At 43.8% G+C, this 22,670-nt stretch overlaps 1 pseudogene; it reads left to right on the top strand.

Moving 5' to 3' along the window:
* Positions 1–519: 519 nt before the first annotated feature.
* The window catches only part of LOC140342907 (ubiquitin carboxyl-terminal hydrolase 12-like), a 99,461-nt pseudogene continuing 77,310 nt past the window's right edge, over positions 520–22,670 (top strand).

A 22,670-nucleotide genomic window follows, 5' to 3' on the forward strand; every position in this document is an offset into this window, starting at 1 on the left:
AAATATATTATAGTCCTTTCAGTATGTCTCAGTGGGAGGATTGTGCCATAACTTACAGTCTGAAGTTATACTTTCTCTGCGCTCGCACTCTCCAGACCAGGTCCTTCTCCAGAGCTTACCCAAGAATCCCTGCCCCAGGCTAGGTCAGTACTTATGACCTCTTTCCCAAAGTGCTGAGGGCACAGCAGCCATCTTGGAACATGGCAAAACACACACTGCAGTAATTATCATTATTATTATTATTATTATTAAACAGGATTTATATAGCGCCAACATATTACGCAGCGCTGTACATTAAATAGGGATAGCAAATGACAGACTAATACAGACAGTGATACAGGAGGAGAGGACCCTGCCCCGAAGAGCTTACAATCTAGTAGACTGAATACATTAATGCATAAACAGGCAGTGAAATGACTACATTGCTACAATCTCCCCCTGCTGAAAATCCTTCCGGCCCTGCAAGGATAGCAAACAATATTAAACATCACATCACTCGACTTCCGGTTCCGGCGCCTAATGTGGAGAGCGGCTCTGGCTTCATCCATCCTCCGTGCCCTTCTAACTTTACTCTGCGTCCCTGCTGTTCCGTGGGGTGAGAGAGCGGACAGCGGAGGATGGATGGAATGCTTTATCTCTGGCTCCCAGTCCTCCAGACGATCCCAACAGAAGCAGGCAGGGAAGAAGACTACACAGGCCAAGATGGCCGACGCCATGCGGGACCACGCGGATGAGTTTCCAGTCCAGGTAGGACAGAGTCCTCTTAAGCCTACTCTGATACAGGATAATAAAGAGGCATTACAACAGCATTTACAGGCTATAACAGAAATTGTCACTAAACATGGAGAAGAGCTGCAAAGTATGCAACAACGCATTAGCGATTTGGAAGATTTATTGTCTACCCGTACACAACAGCAGCAGATGAATGATCAGTACTTGCAATTGCAGGAAAAAGTTATAGATATGGAAAATAGAGCACGCCGCAATAATTTTAACATCATTGGTGTTCCCGAGTCATATAAGCCTTCTGAATTGGAGAAACTCTGTTCCATCACTCTCCCTAAATCCTTGGGGCTTAAAGCACCCATGAAGATAGGGAGGGCCCATAGACTGGGACCCCCCCCAGCGTAATAAACCATTTCCTCGTCCTATATTAGTGCAATATCACCACTTCACAGACAAGATGTTTTTATTAAGGGCATACTGGGGACATGACCATTTTTGCATTGATGATACTAGAATTTTGTTATTCTCTGATTATTCCATGGACACTACCAAGCACCGACGGGCCTTCTCTCTGCCTGTGCAAACAACTCATTGAGAAAGGATTTCGGTTCGCCTTAATGTACCCTACAGTGCTCAAAGTATTCCTCCCTGACATGGAACCACAACTCTTTAAAGACCCCTTGGAGGCGGCTGACTTCATCAAATCTCTGCCTGCTAATAATCCATCTTCACCGGTCAGGGATCAACTGTCTAGAAACGATTCTGTGCGCTCCTCCAGATCTTCTTCACCGCGATCTTAAACACGCACAATATCTATTATCTATATAAGCTACTACCTTCTCCTGCTGCTTGTTTGTATAAGAACCTGAACTTTCATTCACAACATGGCATTTACAAGACTCTTCTTTTTTTGTGTGTTTTCTACCCACTGGATGGAGCAAGTGATCCGTTATACTACAACACTGCATAAATTAGAGCTAGTTTGTTTTCCTCTTGTCTTTTCCTATTTTTTGTCCTATCTTTGTATGCAATGCTTGAAGAAACCAGGAGAGCAGAGGGGGAGGATTCCAGCGATTTAACATCACCTCTTATTATATCCCACATTGGGGAAGAAGGAAGTCTTCTAGCTGTGATATGTTTTGAAACTTTTAGTTTGTTTTTGTTTGTGTTATTTTGGAACTCACAACCCCATTTTTCTGTACCAGATGCTTTACTACTACTGGGTCTCCTCAATCTATTTTTTTCTATTGACCTTGCAACTGAATGCAGTTTCCTTTACCATGCTGCCGCTCAGCTGGGATGACAGTGTGGCATTGTTTTTGTGCCTACAACATGCTCTTGAAGGTCTTTTCTTATATGTACCTCCTTAAGCCTGGAACCTGGAACGTTAAGGGCCTTCGGTCCCCTGCTAAACGCACAAAAGTTTTTAGGCACTTAAAGAAGATACAAACAGATATTGCCATCATACAAGAAACACATCTTACCTCTTCTCTATTCCACCTAATGCAAAAAAATTGGGTGGGTAAAGTCTGGGGAGCCCCGGCAGCGGGGCGACGTGCTGGAGTTCTGATCCTGCTGCATAAAATATTACAGTATATTATAACTGCAAAGTTATGTGATGCTATAGATGGCAGATGGGTATCGCTCACCCTCCAATTTCCTGCTAACTCCCTTACCATAATGGCGGTCTACGGTCCCAACTTGGACAATGCTGTTTTCTATAATAATTTGTTGGGTACCCTCCAATTGCTTCCACACACCTCTCTTTTGGTGGCAGGAGATTTTAATGCCTTGTCTACTACTATTGAAGATAGGCATCCACCACCTCCCAAGCAAGGAGTTTCTTCCAATAACGCGAAGGCATAACAATCTTTTTTGTTAGCAGCAGGGTTAACTGATTCTTGGAGACACCTTCACCCACTGGAGGGTGAATTTACTCACGTGTCGGCAGTTCATTCCACAATGTCGAGGATAGACACCATCTTGGTCTCTGATGATTTACTGTGTAAACTTGATACCACTAAAATCCATCCGTTGGTAATATCCGACCATGCACCTGTCTCCTCAGTTCTCACTGATAGCTTCTTACATAAGACAGACTTTGTGTGGAGGTTTCCCTCCTTTCTAGCCAAAGATGAATCTTTTCAACAAAATCTGGTATATCGGTGGCAGGATTATGAATATCATAATGCTCAACACAAGTCTAACCCCGCACTGTTTTAGGACACAGCAAAAGCGGTACTAAGAGGCAACATTATGGCCTATGTTGCATCCAAGAAGAAACAGACGCTTGCAAGATATCGAGAGGTCTGTTCTCAAGCACGCCAGGCTTACCTGGCCTTCAAGTCGTCTCTTTCCATTTCTGATAAGGAGTGTTGGTTGCAAGCAAAAAGAGCTTGTGATTTCTAGATCGGCCAGTATGATACCATGATTAGGTCATACCGTTCTGCTGAATTTTATAAATATGGAAATAAGTCTGGTAGACTACTGGCCAATCTGGCAAGGGGGTACCGGACGCCGCTGCGCGTTATGGCTATTAAGGATCCCCAAGGGGTCGTACATAAAACACCTGGGGGTATTGCCTCAGTGTTTGCATCTTACTACACAAAATTTTATTCTACCCAAGGAAGTAATGTGGCCCAAGGCCAAGCTTTCTTGATAAGCTAAAGCTTCCACAGTTATCTGCAGCGGATTTGTGTATTCTTAACTCGCCAATTACGGAGGAGGAAACTCTGTCGGCCATTAAGCACTCATCTAACGCGAAAGCGCCAGGCCCTGATGGCCTGTCTGACGAATTCTATAAAATCTTGGCCAACAGGGTTTCTACTCCTGTTACCACATTGTATAACAGCATGTTCTCCCAGTCTACGTATCTAGAAAACTAGCTTTTATAAAAGTACTTCTAAAAAAACAGAAGGATCCCCTGGATCCAGGATCATATCGTCCAATCTCATTACTGAACAAAGATGTTAAACTGCTCTCTAAGATCCTGGCAGATTGCCTAGCTAAGTTTCTCCCACAGTTAGCCCTGCACAAGCCGGTTTCATCATAGGTAAATCCACTACCTATAATATATACGGAAATTACTAGTAGTTCTTCAACACGCCCGTTTGTCGGGTCTTACTCCTGCGTCAGCTGCCATTATGGCACTTGACGCAGAAAAAGCCTTTGATAGTGTGGAGTGGTCTTAGTTAAATTTAGTTCTGTCCAAGTTTGGATTTGGTGGGCATATAGCAATTTTTTTCCATCTATGTATTCTTATCCTACTGCTGTTTCAGGTCAGATTCTGGTGGCCGGAGTCCAATCTCAAGTTTTCCCCTTGGGGAGGTGGACCCGTCAAGGTTGCCCCCTTTCCCCAATATTATTTAATTTGGCTTTAGAGCCTCTGGCCAGGTCATTTTATGATTGTAAAATCTATGAAGGTATAGAAATAAAAGGTGGTCGAATAAGTCTTGCAATGTTTGCGAATGATGTTCTGCTTTTTCTTAATGACCCGACTAAAGATCTTCTCTCCATTATTCACCAGATTTCTTATTTTAGCTCCTTCTCAGGATTACGAATTTAACTACAACAAAAACTAGATCCTCTGTTTACATACAACCCCGCCCCCAATTTTTTTTACTACTAGAAATAACCTGGTTATAAGAATTGCAAACTCTTGTTTAATGTACTTGGGGATTCAGTTTCCCGTAATGTTCCTGATATGTAAAGATTGAACCTATTCTCCCATTATATCTAAAATTCTAGCCGAGCTCTCTCAACGGAAATCTCTCCCATTGTCACTAATGGGTTGCTGCCACCTTGTTAAAATGATTAGTTGCTCTACCCATTACAAACCTTACCATTTCTTCGGCGTCACACTGATGTTAAAAAACTTCAGTCAGCATTTATTTCTTTTATATGGCAGGGCAAGACTCCCTGTATTACCAGATCTAAATTTATCTGTTCTAAAGACAACTTGGGAGTTAATTTCCCTGATCTACGTAAATATAATTTAGCCTGCTGTCACAGATCAGCAGCACTGCTGATCTGGTACTTGTTGTCCTCCTGATAGTCTGATTAGCAGCAGCTGTTCCCACCTTGCTTTAGCTGCTCTGCTGGCTCTGGACTTAGGGGGCGTTGCCGAGCCCTTCCTGCTAATTGATTCTCACCTGTCCTTCTAGTCCTCGTCCAGCTAGCCTGTCAGTCTCCCTATATATGCTAGGCTCAGTGAGACACTTATTGCCTCAGCAATAGGTGTTACTACCTGAGGTTCCTGTGAGCATTCATTTTCCAGTCCTGGTTTCCTGTTCCTGACTTTGGCTTGTCCTGACCGTGTCTGTTCTCGGCCTGCCCTGACCCGGTCCTGTTTTCGGTTTTTGAATGTGCCTGTCAACTTTGTACTTCGTCTTCGGTTATCTCCAGCTGTCAGCTGCTACCTGCAGGGGTGAGTTTGAAGGCTACAACCTGGGTGCCGTTCGCAGCAAAGCCCAACACCCCTTGCGGGGTGCTCTGGTGAACACCGGGGCGGTACCTTAGACTCTGCGCTTCTGATATCACCTTGGCTAAACGTGCTGGTAGCACAGAGGGTCCACCTCCTGTTCAAGTGTCTTGTTCGTGACACATGCCTTATGAGACATGTCAAGGATTGGTGGCACGGTACATCTCAATATACTGAAGTTAAATTTATAGTATAATTATAGTAAAATTAGAGACTCGCTTGGTTCAACCCTGGTCTCTACTGGGTCTTTTGAATAGTTCTTTTTCATCTGTGCCACCTATATTACTTAAAAATCTTTTGCTAAGGGATACATTATTAGCATGGAGAGAAATAAAAAAGCTGTTTCATTGTTGCATGGGTCCAACGGTTAACACTCCTCTGCATACCACGCCCTGTTTTCCCCAGGGTCCAGCCTATAAGGCTTTTGAACTATGGAAACAGAGACATAGTGGTCTTTGCCCATCTTTTGGATGACTCTTTAACTCTTCTGCCCTTTGAGATATTGCCCCTGATTCATAAATAAAATCCGCGCTCGCTGGAAGCGCGAAAGTACGCGCGACCAGCGAGCGCGGTTTCCCGCGGTCCGGACTCAAGTGCGCGTACACTCGCCTCCTCACTGCCAGCCGGATTCCTGCCTTCATAATAATGAGCAATAGGGGGCGCGAATCTGCCAATTAAGGCGATTAGATTTCAGCTGCGCGATTAAGGAGTTAGCGCACATAAATGTTTAAAACATTTAAACAGCGCAAACATTTTTTTTAGGGCTAAGGGTAATATGTGTGCCATTAGAAAGAATGATTTTTTAATGCAAGCTCGCCAGTGTAAATCTGCCGGAGATGCGCGGCTCCGGCCGCGAGCTTTTTTAGTTGCTGAATAGCGCGACGGCGTACAATTTCGGATCGCGAATACGAATGCGCGAGCGATCATCCGATTCTGCTTGATGAATTAGGTCCAATGTCAGGGTAGTTGAAATCTCCCATGAATAAAACACTGCCACTATTTGTTGCTTTTTCTATCTGTGCTAGAAGTTGATTTTCTATTTCTTCCCTAGCAGTGGGGGCCTATAGCAGACTCTAATAATTAATTGTGTGTTATTCATCCCCACATTCAACTCCACCCATAATGCCTCAACCTCATCGCTTGTTCCATACCCAATTTCTTCTTTCACATTTACTTTCAGATCACTTCTCACATACAAACACCACCCCCCTTTCGTTTGACTCTGTCTTTACGAAAGAGAGTATACCCAGGAATATTGACAGCCCAGTCATGTGAAGAACAAAGCCAGGATTCAGCAATGCCGCACCTGGCAGCTACCCCGCAGCCCAAACCTATCCTCACCCTCAGAGGCTCTAGTGAAGACCTGGTAGCTGCTTAGTCACGCCCCTCTGGAGTGTACCCGGTCAGTGGCACAGTGGGTCCACACCCGCTTGCATAACACCTATCTTGTTTGCTAGACTTCTAGCATTGGTGATCAGGCTCTTTAAACCATTACTGCTTTTACCATCATTGTTTGCCAAATCCTTTTGTTTTTCAGTACCACTAGTACTGCACAATCCAATGTTTGTTTGAAACATGGGAAGCTCCTTAAAATTATCCATAATCCTTCCCCCAACTATCCCCAATCCACCCTCCACTGGTGTCTGACCCCTGAATAACCTTTCTGCCACCTTATTTGACTGTCCCACCTCCCTCTGTCCTAGTTTAAATATCCCTCCACCATTCTCTAAATCTTTCCCCTAGCACAGCAGACCCCCTTTCATTTAGGTGCAAACCATCTCTGGCATAAAAGTTGTACCCCAATGAAAAGTCAGTCCAGTGCTCTATGAACCCAAACCCTTCCCTATTACACCAGGACTTAAGCCATGCGTTTAGCTGCCTAAGCTCCCTCTGCCTTTCATGTGTTGTGCATGGCACAGGCATTATTAAAGAGAATATAGCCTTGGAGGTCCTTTTCTTCAATTTGAAACCTAGTTCCCTAAACTGATTTTTAAGGTTCATCCATCTTCCATTTATATTGTCATTGGTTCCAACATAGACCAAGACAGCTGGGTCCTGTCCAGCCCCTCCCAGTAATTTGTCCACTCGGTCTACCACATGCCGAACCCTGGCACCAGGGAGACAGCAAACCATTCGGTTGAAGGGATCTGGGCGACAAACTATTCTATCCGTCCTCCTGATGATAGAATCCCCTATGACTACAAATTGTCTTTTCCTTCCTGCATTGCCTTCCCCACCACTACTAGATGTGCTGCTCTCCCGGCTGTTAGGGGTAGCAGTAACATCTAGAGTTGCCACCACATGTTGGGGTGCTCAAACCCAGGGCTGGCCTGCCTTTTCTGGGTGCCCCTACCACTCCCTCTAGTTACATTAACCCAACTCCCTACATGTTCATCCTGATTAACCTTTCCACCCTCCACATCTAAGCCAATAACTGCCTGCTCAGTGAGCAGGAGACCCCTCTCAAGGTGATCGGCTGATTTTAGTGTTGCAATGTGCTTCTCCAGCTCTCCAATGTGAGATACCAGAAAGGCGACTTGCTCACATCTGTCATAGCGGTATTCACCTAGGAGCTGTTACTCCATTTGTGCATATATATGGCAGACTGTGCACTGAACCAAACTTGCTACCACTCATTTTCCCAGTTACAATTTTTGTTTACATTTACTTACAGTTTGTGGTTACTATAAGGATTTAACTCCTGTTTTTTCTAACTCCACTTGATTAAAAATCCACTTGTTTCACAAGCCAAACAGTGAGCAAGCTCAAAATGAGTGCCACAGGAACTTAAATCACCTGTGAAGCCTTCACCACTCCCTCTTGGAGGTCAGCATGGAAAAAAAAGCTGTTTAAAACAAAACTGACAGTCAAGCAAACACAACGCCCAAATGCACAATATGCAAAATATCAGCCTCCTGTTTTTTCTAACTCCACTTGATTAAAAGTCCACTTCTTTCACAAGCCAAACAGTGAGCAAAACAAGGCTTCATTCATCACATGCCCTGCCCTTAAAAAGGAAGTGAAGGGCAACAGGAAGTTGCCTGAAAAAGGAGTTGCTTTGGCTCTGCTTCCAGGCTTGTTTCCTGACAACTCCTGTTCCCTGCCTGTCCTGACCTTTTGCCTGTTTCCTGACAACCCTTGTTTGCTGCCCGCCCTGACCTTTGGCTCGTTTGACTACTATTTTGGTTTTCCCTCTGGCACTACGTTTTGGTTTCTGCTTGTTAGCAGTCACCTGCCTCGGCGTGCACGGGGGCCGCAACCTGGCAGTTGCCCGCAGCACAACACCCTCACCTCTAGAGGCTCTGGTGAAGACTAGGCAGCTGCTTAGACTCTGCGCCCTGTGTTTGTATCTACCCACTGAGCTGGTGACACAGAGGGTCCTCTATCCTGCCTTGCAGCTACTGTGACACTAGCACAGTACTTTCTTGTATTAAAAGAGGAATTAACTGCAAAGATGGAGACATTATCCTGCCCCTGTACAAAGCATTGGTCAGACCACATTTGGAATATGCAGTCCAGTTTTGGGCACCAGGTCACAAAAAGGATATTGTGGAATTGAAGAGAGTGCAGAGAAGGGCAACTAAATTAATAAAAGGAATGGAGGAGCTTAGCTATGTGGAGAGATTAGCTGAACTGAATCTATTTCTCCCTTGAGAAGAGATGTTTAAGGGGGGATATGATCACCCCATATCAGGGGTGCCCAACCAATGGCCCACTTCTGGCCCACAGAGCTGCTAGGACCGACCCTCTGCTGATTCCCTCTCTGCGGTCCATGGGACACGCATTTTCTATGTATTTCTCTAGGAGATCGTGCTGCCAGGAGAGGGAGCTGCTCCCCGCCCACTTTGTACTGTAAGATAATTCTACTTTGTGCAGCAGCATAAGAACTGTGTGCATGCTGCTGTCATTATCCCCATGTATAAACCTTTATACCTCCTACAGTGAGTGCGATAGAAATGTGAAATTTTCAGGATACACAGGAGACACCAAGAGCTGCCACTAAACCCAACTTCAGCCCCCTAAACATACCAAATTGCCATATACTGGGTCACAAGCAAAAAATCCTAATAATAGGTGGGGATATTTTCACATTAAGGGGGGCTATTTCAAGACCAGGGTCTCCAAATTGAGTCCCACTTCCATGGCAATGAGCATTAGGGTACTGTCAATTTGCTCTGTGCTGTAGTGCCACCAATATATACTTGCTCGTTCAGAAAACTTCAAGACTGCGTTCAGACTAGCGGTGAGGTTGCAGTGCAGTTACTGGTTCCTCATGCCATAGAACGCTGTCTAGGGGGAGATGCTCAGCACTGCTCACTCCGGCCTGGAGTCAGATCTGCAGATGCTGCGGTGTGATGGTGGGGTGCCTGTCACACATAGCTGGCCACTTACCTTCTTTGACCCTCAATTTCTCTGGAACAAAGACTTGTTGGCAACTAGAAATATGGGAGCCAGTAGGAAATGCCTTCTGCCCCCAACCTCCCCCACCCCGAATAAAATGTTATACCCATTATATAATGCTACCCTGTCACACATAGCTATCCCCTTACTCTCTATGAACCCCATTTTCTCAGTAGGAAAAGGGAAATGTAACTGCAAGTGGGGGACTCTTGTGGCCCTCCCCCCCCCCCCAGAATAAATTTTATCACTGCTACCATACCATGGTGCCTTGTCACATATAAATGTCTGCTTATGTTCTTTAATTCCAAATTTCTCCTGAAAGGGTAGCTGTAGGTATAATATGTAAGATAAGTGTCGGATAAGTATGATACCTATCATACCGTTCTACCCTATCACACATATCTGGCCACTTACCTTCTGTGAACCCTAATTTCTCAGGAACAGGGACATGTAATGACCTGAAGATGTACTAATAAGAACATGTACCCACTGGATATCTGTCACATGAATTGCATTTCTCTGGAAGTATCCATTGCAGAGATTTTGTGGTACAAAAAGGTTAGCGGCCCCCTATAACTGACAGGACGCATTGTAAACTGAAGTTTCTGCTATGTGGTACAGGAATAGTGAGCGGGAAGCAATAAATGACCGTCCAGCACTGTATGATAGATTAAGTTTTGTATCTTTCATTAATAAAATGTTGCACCAATCAAAAAAGCATCTAATGGTGAGTGAGAAATTTTTGATTTGTCATTTCAAAACTATTCTATTTTTAAACATACATCTTTAATGTTTGTTTGCATTGTGGCCTGTGCGTTTTATCCCAATGTCAAATGCGGCCCCCAGATGAAAAAAGGTTGGGCACCACTGCCCTATATAAATGGTACATATGGATAACTCTCTTCCCAACTATTCACTTTAAGATCATTACAAAGAACAAGAGGGCACTCTTTGTGTCTGGAGCAAAAGAAGTTTAGGCTCCAGATAAGGAAGGGATTCTTCACTGTAAGGTCTGTGAAAATGTGGAATCGGCTCCCTCAGGAAGTAGTTTCAGCAACCACTATAGAATGCTTTAAGAAAAAACTGGATGCTTTTCTAGAAGCACAGAATATACAGTAACTGGGTATGAAAGCTTTAAAGTAAAGATAACAGAGACTGTTGATCAAGAGAACATCCGATTGCCTCATGAAATCAGGAAGAACTTTTTTTCCCGATGGAGCAAATTGTACCAGGGTTTTTTTTTCCTTCCTCTGGTTTTTATCTGGGATATGTTTATTTTCCTTGTGGTTGATTTTGATGGACTAACTATGTAAGTTCCTTGTGCTGTTCCAGTGTTCCTCTATGTCTGTGGTTATCCCTGTGTCACTTGTACCTCCTGTTGCTTCCAGTGTCTCGTGTGTTCCTGTGTCTGAGGTGGCTCCTGTGTCACCGTTGTCTACTTCCTGGATCCCTGGTATTTGACCCCCGGCTTGTGACCTGACCTCTCTTGCTTGCTGCCTGCTTTGACCCCGTCCTCACTTGACAATTCTTCTGCTTATTGATTTGGTACCATACATCATCCTGCCCACCCTGGGGTGCCCAAGGACTGCAACCTGGCAGTAACCAGCAGGTCACCCTTCAACCCCGCTCAGGTCACACACAACTTCTGTGCAAGTTGTAGCGCCCCCAGGTGGCCCTGTATCCGAGAGTGTGACAGTTTGCACGAACCATCCTACTACACCCTCCCAGACCTCAGCAGATTCCAACCATGTACTCACCCAGAGGCTTGACACCCAGGAATCTACAGAAATCCAGGTGGTTCCTCAGCTTCATGCTCTCACTGCTCGCCTGAACTAACTGCTTGTTTCTTCCAGTGCACCGGCCGTATCACCAGCCCAGGCCCGACCTCCTGCCATCACAGTGGCCTCTGCGCTAAACTTGCCACCTCCACACCTCCTACCTTCTGGCAAGGCCTTTCTGGCTGCGTGAAGGATGAGTTGGCTGGTCGGGGGATTTCCTCGTCTCTGGATGACTTGATCTCTCTGGCCATTTAGATTGACATTCGCTTCCAAGAGTGTTTCCAGGAGAAATCTTGCTCACGCAAGGCCTTTGTACTGCGACTGGCACTGTCATTTCAGTGGCCTCTGAAAACTCCTGCCTCTACTATTCCTCCTGTCTCAGAAGAACCCAAGAACCTCAAGACTGTTGCCAGAGGAAAGGTCTCAGCCTCTATGTTCAGGTCTCTACCTTTACTGCGGACAGAGAGGACACTTTATTAAATCTTGCCCACAGAGGCCGGGACTTCAGCGCTTAGCATGCTATGTGGGGGACATGCTAGGTCACTTTTCTCTCCCCTCCACTCGGCATCCCTCCGTAGCCATCCAGCTTCACCAGAACAACTCCACGCTTGCCCTTGAGGCCTTCATTGACTCTGGAGCAGCTGGAAATTTCATCTTAGCTACCCTGGTCTGGGAATGTGCTTGGCCTATAGAGCTGTTATCCCAGCCTTTGCGCATCTCTGCGGTGGATGGTACCCTTTTGTCATGTGGACTTTTCTGCTTCCAGACCAAACCTATACTAATGTCTGTTGGTGCTTCACCACAAGACTATTTTTCTTGCTCTTCCTCAGGCCACCTCTGCAGTCTTTCAGGGACCCCCATGACTTCAACAGCATTCTCCTGTGCTTGATTGGTCTACTCCCGAGGTATTGGCTTGGGGTCCCTCGTGTCACTCTAAATGCCTGGCCAAGCTCACGCTTATCAGGCCTCTTGCTTTCTCCACTCCTGAAGTTGCTCTGTTCATTCCAAATCAGTATATGGATTTCAAGGATGTCTGGATGGCGACCGTTGCTCTATCGTATATTATACTCTACAGAGGGGTGCTGAGAAGATCCTGGCTTTGCCCCTTTCCAAATGAAATAGAAAATGAGTGTGGGGGCATATGACAGCCTAATATCTTAGTATGTAACTGTACAAATATCAGGTCTTTGTGATTGTTAAAACTGTTTTTTCTTTTAGTGAGAGGCTGTAATGGCAGAGGCACAAGCAAGTTTCACGTCGTTGGAGTTACGGGCCGTCATGAAGTTTTTGTTTCTCCAGGGAAAGTCAGCAAAGGACATTCACATTGAGATGTCACAAACACTGGGGGAAAAGTGTCCTTCCTACAGCACCGTCAAAACCTGGATATCTCGTTTCAAGACTGGGCATTTCACCGTCTAAGATGAGCCCTGCAGTGGGCGCCCCCCAACCTGCGATGCTGTCCCTAAATGAGAATTATCCTGGATATTTATGAGTGGGCTATTTCCTATCCAACTACTGTACCTGATCACTAAGGAATAATGAGGTCCTTGCACTGGATGCAAATTAGCCTGCTCATATATGAGTGGGCTATTTCCTATCCCTATACAGGACCTGACCACTAAGGAATAATGGGGTCCTTGTACTGGATGTGAATTAGTCTGATTATAAATGAGTGGAATATTTCCTATCCTTATACCATGCTCCTTAGTGGTAAGGTCAGGTATAAGGATAGGAAATAGCCTGCTCATATATGATTAAGCTAATTCCCATCCAGTACACAGACCTTATGATACCTACCAGTGGTTAGCTCCGGTATAAGGATAGGAAATAGTATGCTCATATACAACAACCTAAATATATATGATTTAGAGAATCATAAAACTACAGAAGGGGTCCCCAGTTGACTCGAGAGAGCTGGAATACATGCCCGAGACATAATACCTTGGCGATTGAGCAGAAAATTACTGTAGGCAGGACCAGAGAAGCATGAAGAATGCCAGCTCAAAAAGGTTATCATGATCTGTAAATTATTTGCATACTGTGATAAACCTGAGAAAAAAGTTTTTTTGGGGACAGTCAAAAAATATATGAAGGAACATGCCTAGCCCTTCATTGCAGTATCAACACCTGTGGGACTTTAACAATGAAAAACAGGATAAAAGTGTTGAGACTCCACTGAAAACTGGATAAAAAAAGTGTACCATAGAGTGAGGATTTTGTATCCTAGGTCTTGGTAGACAGTACTCATAGTGGACTTATGGGCAAAGAGAAACCATACCAAAGTCCCTTTCCCATCTTTGTTAGTACAGTAGAATCAGGTTCTGGAACAATCATGGCCACATATAGCAAGGACACTGCCTGATGTACAGGACCACGACCTGAACAAAATTGCTCCAAAACAGTAAAAGAACAGAGAAATTGGTCTGGTGATGGAAGAAAGCATATAAAATGTCTGAGATGGATAATGTGCCAGAAACCCAGTGGAGCAAACTTGAGATCATCTTTCATCCCTGATATGGAGGGCCATTAGGTTCTGTGAAAAAAAATCAAGCAAATGAAGTGGCTTGCTCTGCTAAGTATCTGTATCAAGAGTCCACCAGGCTGGGACAGAAGGTAGGACTGCCAAGTATAGGAAAGAGTGGGGATAGTGGGGTTAAGATATTGGTCAACTTGGATGAGAGCAGAGAGAGGGGGGTACACTATCATTACACCATGGCAGTGTGATATACACAGAGAGAACAGCAATAGGTAGGGCCTGGAGAAGATTTAGGCTGTACCTCCATTTTCTGAATTTTACAATTGATGAACCACAAAAAGGTGCCTGTATTTCATTTGGAGACCTCTTGACGTAAGCGATGTAGGAGTTAAGGGCAAAAAAGACACAAAAGATCTTTTGAAATTCATATTCCATCCACACCCTATATGAAGGAGAAAGAGATGCAACTTTGGAGACTAAACCAAAGGAGCATTCCTTTGAGATGAAACAGCATTAGCAAAAATTCTACTGCAATTGTTTACAAACCCCAAAAAAGTACGTTGGCATTTTGTCGAAGCAGCTTTAGCCTTATCAAGTTAGCAGTGCTTCTCTAGCTAACAGTTTGGAGTCAAGGTCAGCAAAACTGAATTGTTTCTGGGAGGACTCTAGAATCTGAATACCTGCAAAAGGGATATTACATGCTCTTTTATGCAACGTGTTCCATGGCTAATCAGGATCACCCGCATGAAAGGTTTGTGTGCCGCCCAGACCGCTGGGTGTACATCTGGCGTAGAAGTAGGGATCGTTACACCCAGTGCGGACTGTTCCTGGGCTTTCACAGAGTGATGAGGATGACCCCATTTGTATGTAGCAGGACTGTACTTAACTAAGTCAAGTAGCAGGTGCATCTTCAGTGTGCCTGAACATATCTAGCAGTAGGTGGATTTCAGCTCCATCAAAATCAAATTGGCCTTTGAGCCATGCTTTTTACATAATTGTTACAGCAAAAAAAGTGAACTCTACAGATCACATTACTGGGCATAGAGGATGACTGTGACATGGAGTCAGGGACCCGATGTACTTAATCTCCAAAGCTATTTCAGGGGTTTATCCAATAGGAAATTGAAGATAGCAGTGATGGTACTTTCAGATCTGAAGATGAGGTAGCCTCTGGCTGGCTTCCAACCCTGATATTATTTCTGCAGTTGTGGTTAAGGTAATGGTAGAGTTCTGAAGACTTGTATGAATTTGTAGTAAGAAATCCTTGCAGAGGGAGACATAGGATCACGGGACCTGCAGAATGTTTGGGCACCATCTTTGACTGAAAATCTGGAATGCCTGGGTCTCTACACCACAAAAATACTGTGAGAGACCCGTGCAGGATGGCTGCTTTGATTAGGTAAGAGTGCTGCGTCTGCCTGGCTTAGTGAGGGGGGGAGGCAAGTGAGGAATGGCAGGGTGGGATAACAGCTGGACTATAAAACAGCAGGGTCAGGCACGGAGCTGCATCCTCACCCCACCATTGCTAGGCAACAGCCCCTGCCCCCACTGACATTTTTTGGCGTGTGTGTGTGTGTGTGTGTTTTTTTACATTTGGATGTCATTGAAGGCCCATTCACAACAGGGTCCACTATGAATGGGCTACCTAATACAACTTGAAGGAGCATGTGCCATCAGGCAGCACACTGCACATGTTAAACTGCATAGCACATCAGTCCCCATATTGCATTAGGGTGCCATTCAGAATGAATTGCACTGAATGTTCTGTACAGTGTTACTACAATGCAGCAATTTTAATATGCCATTAAGAATCCTATACTAGGAAATCAAAAATGGGTGGTATCACCAACCAAAAGAATCATAGTTTCCTGGTATCATTGCGGAGCCAGAAACTGAAACATTTTTCATTCAATTAGCTACTACAGGTGTGCAAAAGGTTTCTGACTTTTTGTAGCCTATGTACACAAGTGCATTATTTGTCATTGGAAAGAATCTTTCACGATCCTATCCAACGACTGCACGATGCATGAATGAGCGTTGTACATAAAGCACCATTCTGCTCTACGGAGAGGGGTGGGGGAGAACGGCAGAGTGGCACGCCACTGCGCTCCCTCCCCTTTCACTTCCATTATGATCGTTCGTCAGCCGTGGATCCGCCAGGACGGTCGTTTGGATGATGAGCCCTGTACACATGCAAAATTCTGGTTCGACATTAGCTCTGAGCCGATTATTGGTCGAGAACCATTGCACATGTGTACCTAGCCTCAGACTTCTTTAGATTCATACAGTCTTGAACACCAGGTAAGTAGAATTTTCACAGAGAGGTCAGAAAGGGCTGCCTATGTATTTCTCGCACTACATGTATACATGAAATACTGGAATTCTTGAGACACAAATATGCAGAAAATATATGGCAGTAAATAAGTAATAAACTAAGCATGAAGTAAATAAGTAATGGACTAAAATAGTACTTTATTATGTGTAAAAATGCACATAAAATGTAAATATTACTTAATGTATGTAGATCTGTTTTATTAAATATATTTAATAAAAGACTAAAATACAAAAAATACTGATCTGCGCTGTGGAACCATAGCTTTCAATGCTAAACATTCTTGGCGATACTTGGAGGAAACAAAATCCGAATCCCAATGCTGTCCAGTTATAGCTGTAAAATGAAGAAAAAAAGTTGATTAAATCAGAACATATGAACCTATAATTCAAGATAACCATAGAACATACGGTACTTGCTCTTAGAACCTGGGTATATATTAGTCTGAAATGACACGGACTGGATCCCATCACAGTGCCATGGAAAGTGACACAAAGTTTCCTAACCCAACTCTTGCTCGTAGCAAATAACAAGCAAACAAAACCCCATAATCTATAATAAATAACCTTAATGACATTGGTTAGCTCCTGCTTACTCTCCTTGTATAACATCTTAGCTACATACAAAGCTGAATATCTTTGTGAACTCATCCAATATAGTCACATAATGACTATAAAGCTCACCATACAAATGTCAATTTCAGTGTACAATCAGCTTCAAATTTAACTACATAGGTGGACCTACCAAAAAACCTAATGAGTCTTTATCCAGTGTGGCTGGCCTTTGCATTACATATGTGTTTTTGCAACTAGAGGAGATGGTGCAGATTGACTGTAACATGTTTACAAATCTACTTGTACACACACACACGAATATTTAACAACCACTGCTTCTGGTATGCATACATGCACCTATGTGGTTGATTTACCTCTCCTCTGAGCTAGGCTTTCAAGTTTGTATGATCAGGAAGGTCACTATTGCAGAAAGGGATCTTACCTGTCTGATCACTTTCACTTTCTGGCAAAAACCAGACCTTCACCCCTCCACCTGAGCCACTTTCCCACATGTGGGGTTATGTGGGTCGTTATTTAGAATATGGAATCCACTTAAAGCAAACCCCACAGTGGTGCTGGCTGAGTCAGTTTGCACCAATGAAAAATTAAACATTATATGTATGAAAGTGGCCATCTTGTGTATGGCAAATTACCATGCCATCCACATCACTCCCTCACAGCTCATCCCCCGCCCAGGCTCTCTAACCAGTTATTCAGTGTGCTGTCTTCTGTGATTGGTTGATGCTGATCACCCCCCTCCTGTACCTCCATATTATCTCACAATATTAAGAGTGGACCCCATCACCTGTCTCTCCCCCTCCTGTACCCCCATATCACCTCAACAATAGGAGTGCAACCCATCACCTGTCCCCCTCCTCCTGTACCCCCATATCACCTCACAACAATAGGAGTGCACCCCATCACCTGTCTCTTCCCTCCTGTACCCCCATATTACCATACAATAGGAGTGCACCCTATCACCTGTGTCACTCCTGTACCCCCATATTACCATACAATAAGAGTGCACCCCATCACCTGTCTCTCCCCTCCTGTACCCCCTTATTACCATACAATAGGAGTGCACCCCATCACCTGTCTCTCCCCCTCCTGTACCCCCATATCACCTCAACAATAGGAGTGCAACCCATCACCTCCCCCTCCTGTACCCCCCTATTACCCTGCAATAACACCAGTATACAAAACACCTGTTCCCACTTTTCCCCATCCTTCCATATCCCCTGCAATAATACCAGTTCACCCCCATACCTGTCTGACACTTCCCTTCAACCCCATTTCATTCTGCAATAATACCAATGCATTCCAATCATCTAACATCCCGTCATATCCCCCTGCAATCTTATATCCCCCTACATAACTACCAGTGCACCCTATAATAAGGGTAAGACACCAGAATTAACCTTACAGCTTATAATATATAAACCACACAGTAACATACCTTTTTTTTTTTTTTTTTTTTTTTTTTTTTGCTTTGTAAGGAGAATCCATTTTCCTGCCTCTCAACTGCAATTTCCCAGGCTTTAGGTTTGATCTGTGAAGCCCGCCCACTTCCGGCTCTCTGGTTGCCATCACTTCAAGGTCCTTCTACTGGATGGGAACTAGCCGCTACTTATAGCGATGGCGGAGGAGGGCGGATGGACGTACTAATGACAGTCTGCAAGATCGCTTCGATCTGTACCATGGTGAGTGAAAGTCGGGGTGACAGGGCGCTGGGTGTGTGAGGGCAGGGGAGCCCGGGGAGGAATTGATGTCTCTCCCCCCTGTCCTAGGATTAGTGCTGGGGACCTCCATACCTGGACACAGCCCATCACACCTTTCTGCACTGGGGAGAGGTAATCCAGCTCCTCCATCTGTACGGACCAGTCACCAGCTGCCTCCCTTACCCTTACCGTCACCGTCAGATTATATTTAAAAATGTCGCATTTTATTTATTAAATATCCAAATGTGGAGTAATTCGGAGGGCAGCGACTGATGGAAAAATTTGAACACTTGGCATTATCTGGGACCATTACAATGCAGTAGAGAGTGGTGTGTGTGTGTGTGTGTTGGTCATGTGATCCCTGGGTGGGACAGGTCGGTGTCTGGCCACTGGGTGTTTTGGATTGCAGTATGAGGCTTCCTTAAAGCGTACCTAAACTCAGAAATTTCACTTTACATAAAAGGTTAGACAACCCTTTTGTCGAAGGTAAAAATTGTTTTGTTTTTTTTTAAAGAAGAGTGCAGCACTGCCCCCTAATTCTCGATCACCTAGGTGATCGAGAATGAATGGGAGCGCAGAGCCTCCCAGAATACCCACGTCATGCATCCCGGGAGACCCTTGGGTGCTCCTTCTGCACATGCGCAAAGAGAAAAATTTGACGATCTTGTGCCTGGATCGGGTGAAGAACCCAGGAGAAGAGACAAAGATGGCGGCGACTGCGACCAGATTTTTTTTTTTTTTTTTGGCAGTTTTTAGTTTAGTTCCTCTTTAAGTCATTCCATCAGCTGAATACAAGGCCGGCTTAATGTCAGTCAACACCTTAATAAACAATTCTGTATATAAAGCACATCACAGCTAAGTTAATTGCCCCAACTACCGCTACATTGGGGGCTACAACAAAATAATATATATATTACCCCATTCACTCTCTCACAGGTGATCAGTCTCCCAGACTTGGCACCAGCCAAGTCACTTGGAGGACAGACAGTCATATGTCACTGTAATTAGCAGATTAGAATATAATGGGCACTTAAGGATTGGAATCTATCTCTACCAGCATAGGATAACAAGACCACCAACTAGGTGACCATGTGAGTTAACCCAGCCAGGTTTTTTCCTCAGGCTACGTACACATGTATAATGTTTCTCGTCCGATAATCGACTCAGGGCCCATATCGGACGAGAATCTGGTGTGTGTACAACGAACGATCCTAATGGAAGTGAAGGGGGAGAGGGCACAGCGGGGTGCCGCCCTTCCATCGTTCTCCCCTCTCCGTAGAACAACGGTGCTGTATGTACAACACTCGTTCATGCATTGTGCAGTTGTTAGTTGTTGGAAAGGATCGTTAAAGATCCTTTCCAACAACAATTATTGCACGTGTGTACATAGCCTCGCTCCTATGTTGTACATAGCTTCACAGGTTATGGAATACAACCTGATAATATAAGGGTAGGTTTCATGAACTCCTGGCACAGAGATCAGAGTCTCCTCTGTAGGTCCTTACTTTTTATAATAATGCTAACCGGGACCATAGTGCAGATAAAGATGGACTGTAGGGCACCTTGTTTCCATTATTATATAGCTTTAGATTATCATGCAGTCTACACCATGCCTTGGTTTGTTTATTAACCCTACAGCAAGGGAGATTGCATGACCTAATCCACATGTACATAAATACTGTTAACTAGCTCTCCATAGCTGTGCCGGTTGGGTAATGTAGTGGCAGAAATGACTTAGGAATAATGCTAATCGTATTCCTCAGAAAGTTGATGGCCACCCCCTAATGAAGTAAATAGAACTAAGGACCAAAGATAGCTAGGGTTTAAATGCGGCAAGCAATTACATATATTTTTCAATAGGTGTATATATTTTTTACCAAATAGGAGTTAAAGGTGTTCATATAGATAAAGCAACACTGCATTTTCAAACAGTCTTTCCCATTAGTGAATTTATGGCTTCTTCAGGGGTTTTGAAGAGCGTTTGTTCACAGTCTGTACATATAGTGTACATAAGATAGTGTATATACATAGAGATTTAACATTGGAGTGTAATTAGTTACCATCATATTCATATTAGGATAATGTACACTGAGTTTAGATAATCATTTAACAAATTACATACATGACCAAAATACATATACAGTGAGTGAAATAAGTATTTGATCCCTTCGCAAAAGATGACCTAGTACGTGGTGGCAAACCCCTTGTTGGCAATCGCAGAGGTCAGACGTTTCTTGTAGTTGGCCACTAGGTTTGCACACATCTCACGAGGGATTTTGTCCCACTCCTCTTTGCAGATCCTCCTCAAGTCAGTGAGGTTTCCAGGCTGATGTTTGGCAACTTGAATCTTCAGCTCCCTCCACAGATTTTCTATGGGATTAGGGTCTGGAGACTGGCTAGGCCACTCCTTTGTTGCCTTGCCCATGTGTTTTGGGTCATTGTCATGCTGGAATACCCATCCACGACCATTTTCAATTCCCTGGCCGAGGGAAGGAGGTGCTCACCCAAAATTTGATGGTACATGGCCCCATCCATTGTCCCTTTGATGTGGTGAAGGTGTCCTGTCCCCTTAGCAGAAAAACACCCCCAAAGCATAATGTGTCCACCTCCATGTTTGATGGTTGGGATGGTGTTCTTGGGGTCATAGGCAGCATTATTCCTCCTCCAAACACGGCGAGTTGAGTTGATGCCAAAGATGAAACTAAAGTGTTTACGTTTTTATCTAGTGGAAATGATATATATACAGGCCCTATAAGTGAGCCTATATGCCAACCCTGGACATAGTCAATTAAAGGAAAAAACGCAAAAAGATGTTTTTTTTTTTTTTTTGGCAACAACATATATGTTTTGTATTAATGATTACTTCTCATAAGACATAACAAATGCTTAGAAACAACTTGAAACACAGGTCCAGATCATTATCATTTCAATCCTGTGGGGGCACTAAACAAACTACTAACAGGTATACACAACACAGTCACAATCATGTCTCATTTAATGACAATAGTGTCGCATACGTAAGTTACCCAACGCGTTTCGCCTGATTTAGGCTTCTTCAGGGGTGACGTTACGTTTTAGCGAGGTTGAGCATGATTACTTGGCAGTATCTAGGTTACAGTAAGTACAAAATATCAAATTAGGAGCAATATATCAAAATTCATTATATGTTCTTCTATAATGGCATAAGGTAGTGCATGGACCATGGGCTATAGTTAAGAGAAATGTCAAATCATGATGATATTGGTTCACTGAATATACATATCTAGGATACTTATGTCAAATAATATTCAAAAGTGTTTACTTGTACAATAATCCTATGCAGGATAAATAATTCATACATGTCATAAAGAGAAAAAAAATATTGGTGTATAATCAAATTTGGTTCATAATCATAGTTCTCCCCAGAGCTTTTTAGCTGGTTGCTCCGCCCGGCTGATTTGAATACCCCTAAATTTGCCGTGTTTTGCCACACCCCCTTTTTTACCACCCGGCTACAGCTTCCTACCACCTGGCTGAAAAAAATTTCTGGGGAGAACACTGATAATAATAGCGATATTAGTGGTTGTCATAAAGGAAGAGAGAAGAAAACTTACATATTCCTTCAGGATATATCGTATGTTGTGTGTAAAACATCTGAGGGGATCAAAATCCCAGAAAATGTGGGGAAAACACTTCCCTTAGGAAGGAAGGGGCTTAGAATGGGCACCCAGAAAAGGGCCAACAAAAAAGACCTACAATAATATAAGTGTGTATATATAGTAAACAACTGCGACATAGTATAAAGGGTTCAGGAGTATAACTAATAATTATATTACACAGTAATGGGAGGTAAGTATATGGTAATAATGGGTAATAAATTACTGACATCTTAAGGACTATTTAAAAAAATATTCATTGTTAATGAATATAAATAAAAAAAATGTATCAATGGTTTGTAAGATCATCTATAAGAATAGAGATATAGGGTAAGTATAGAAGTGATTGCCAATGATAGGTGAATCATTATAAGAAAAAATATATACCGTATTTTTCGAAACATAAGACGCACTGGACCATAAGACGCACCAGTTTTTAGAGAAGGGAAATGAAGAAAAAAACTATACAGGGGGGACGGGACAGCAGCTGGGGAGGATACCCGTGCTCAAGCAGAGGAGGAAACTGTGGAGAAGTCGGCCCGGGCACAGAGGAACAGATGAGAGGTAAGA

The sequence above is a fragment of the Pyxicephalus adspersus genome, chromosome W, assembly GCF_032062135.1.
Source record: "Pyxicephalus adspersus chromosome W, UCB_Pads_2.0, whole genome shotgun sequence".
Taxonomy (NCBI): domain Eukaryota; kingdom Metazoa; phylum Chordata; class Amphibia; order Anura; family Pyxicephalidae; genus Pyxicephalus; species Pyxicephalus adspersus.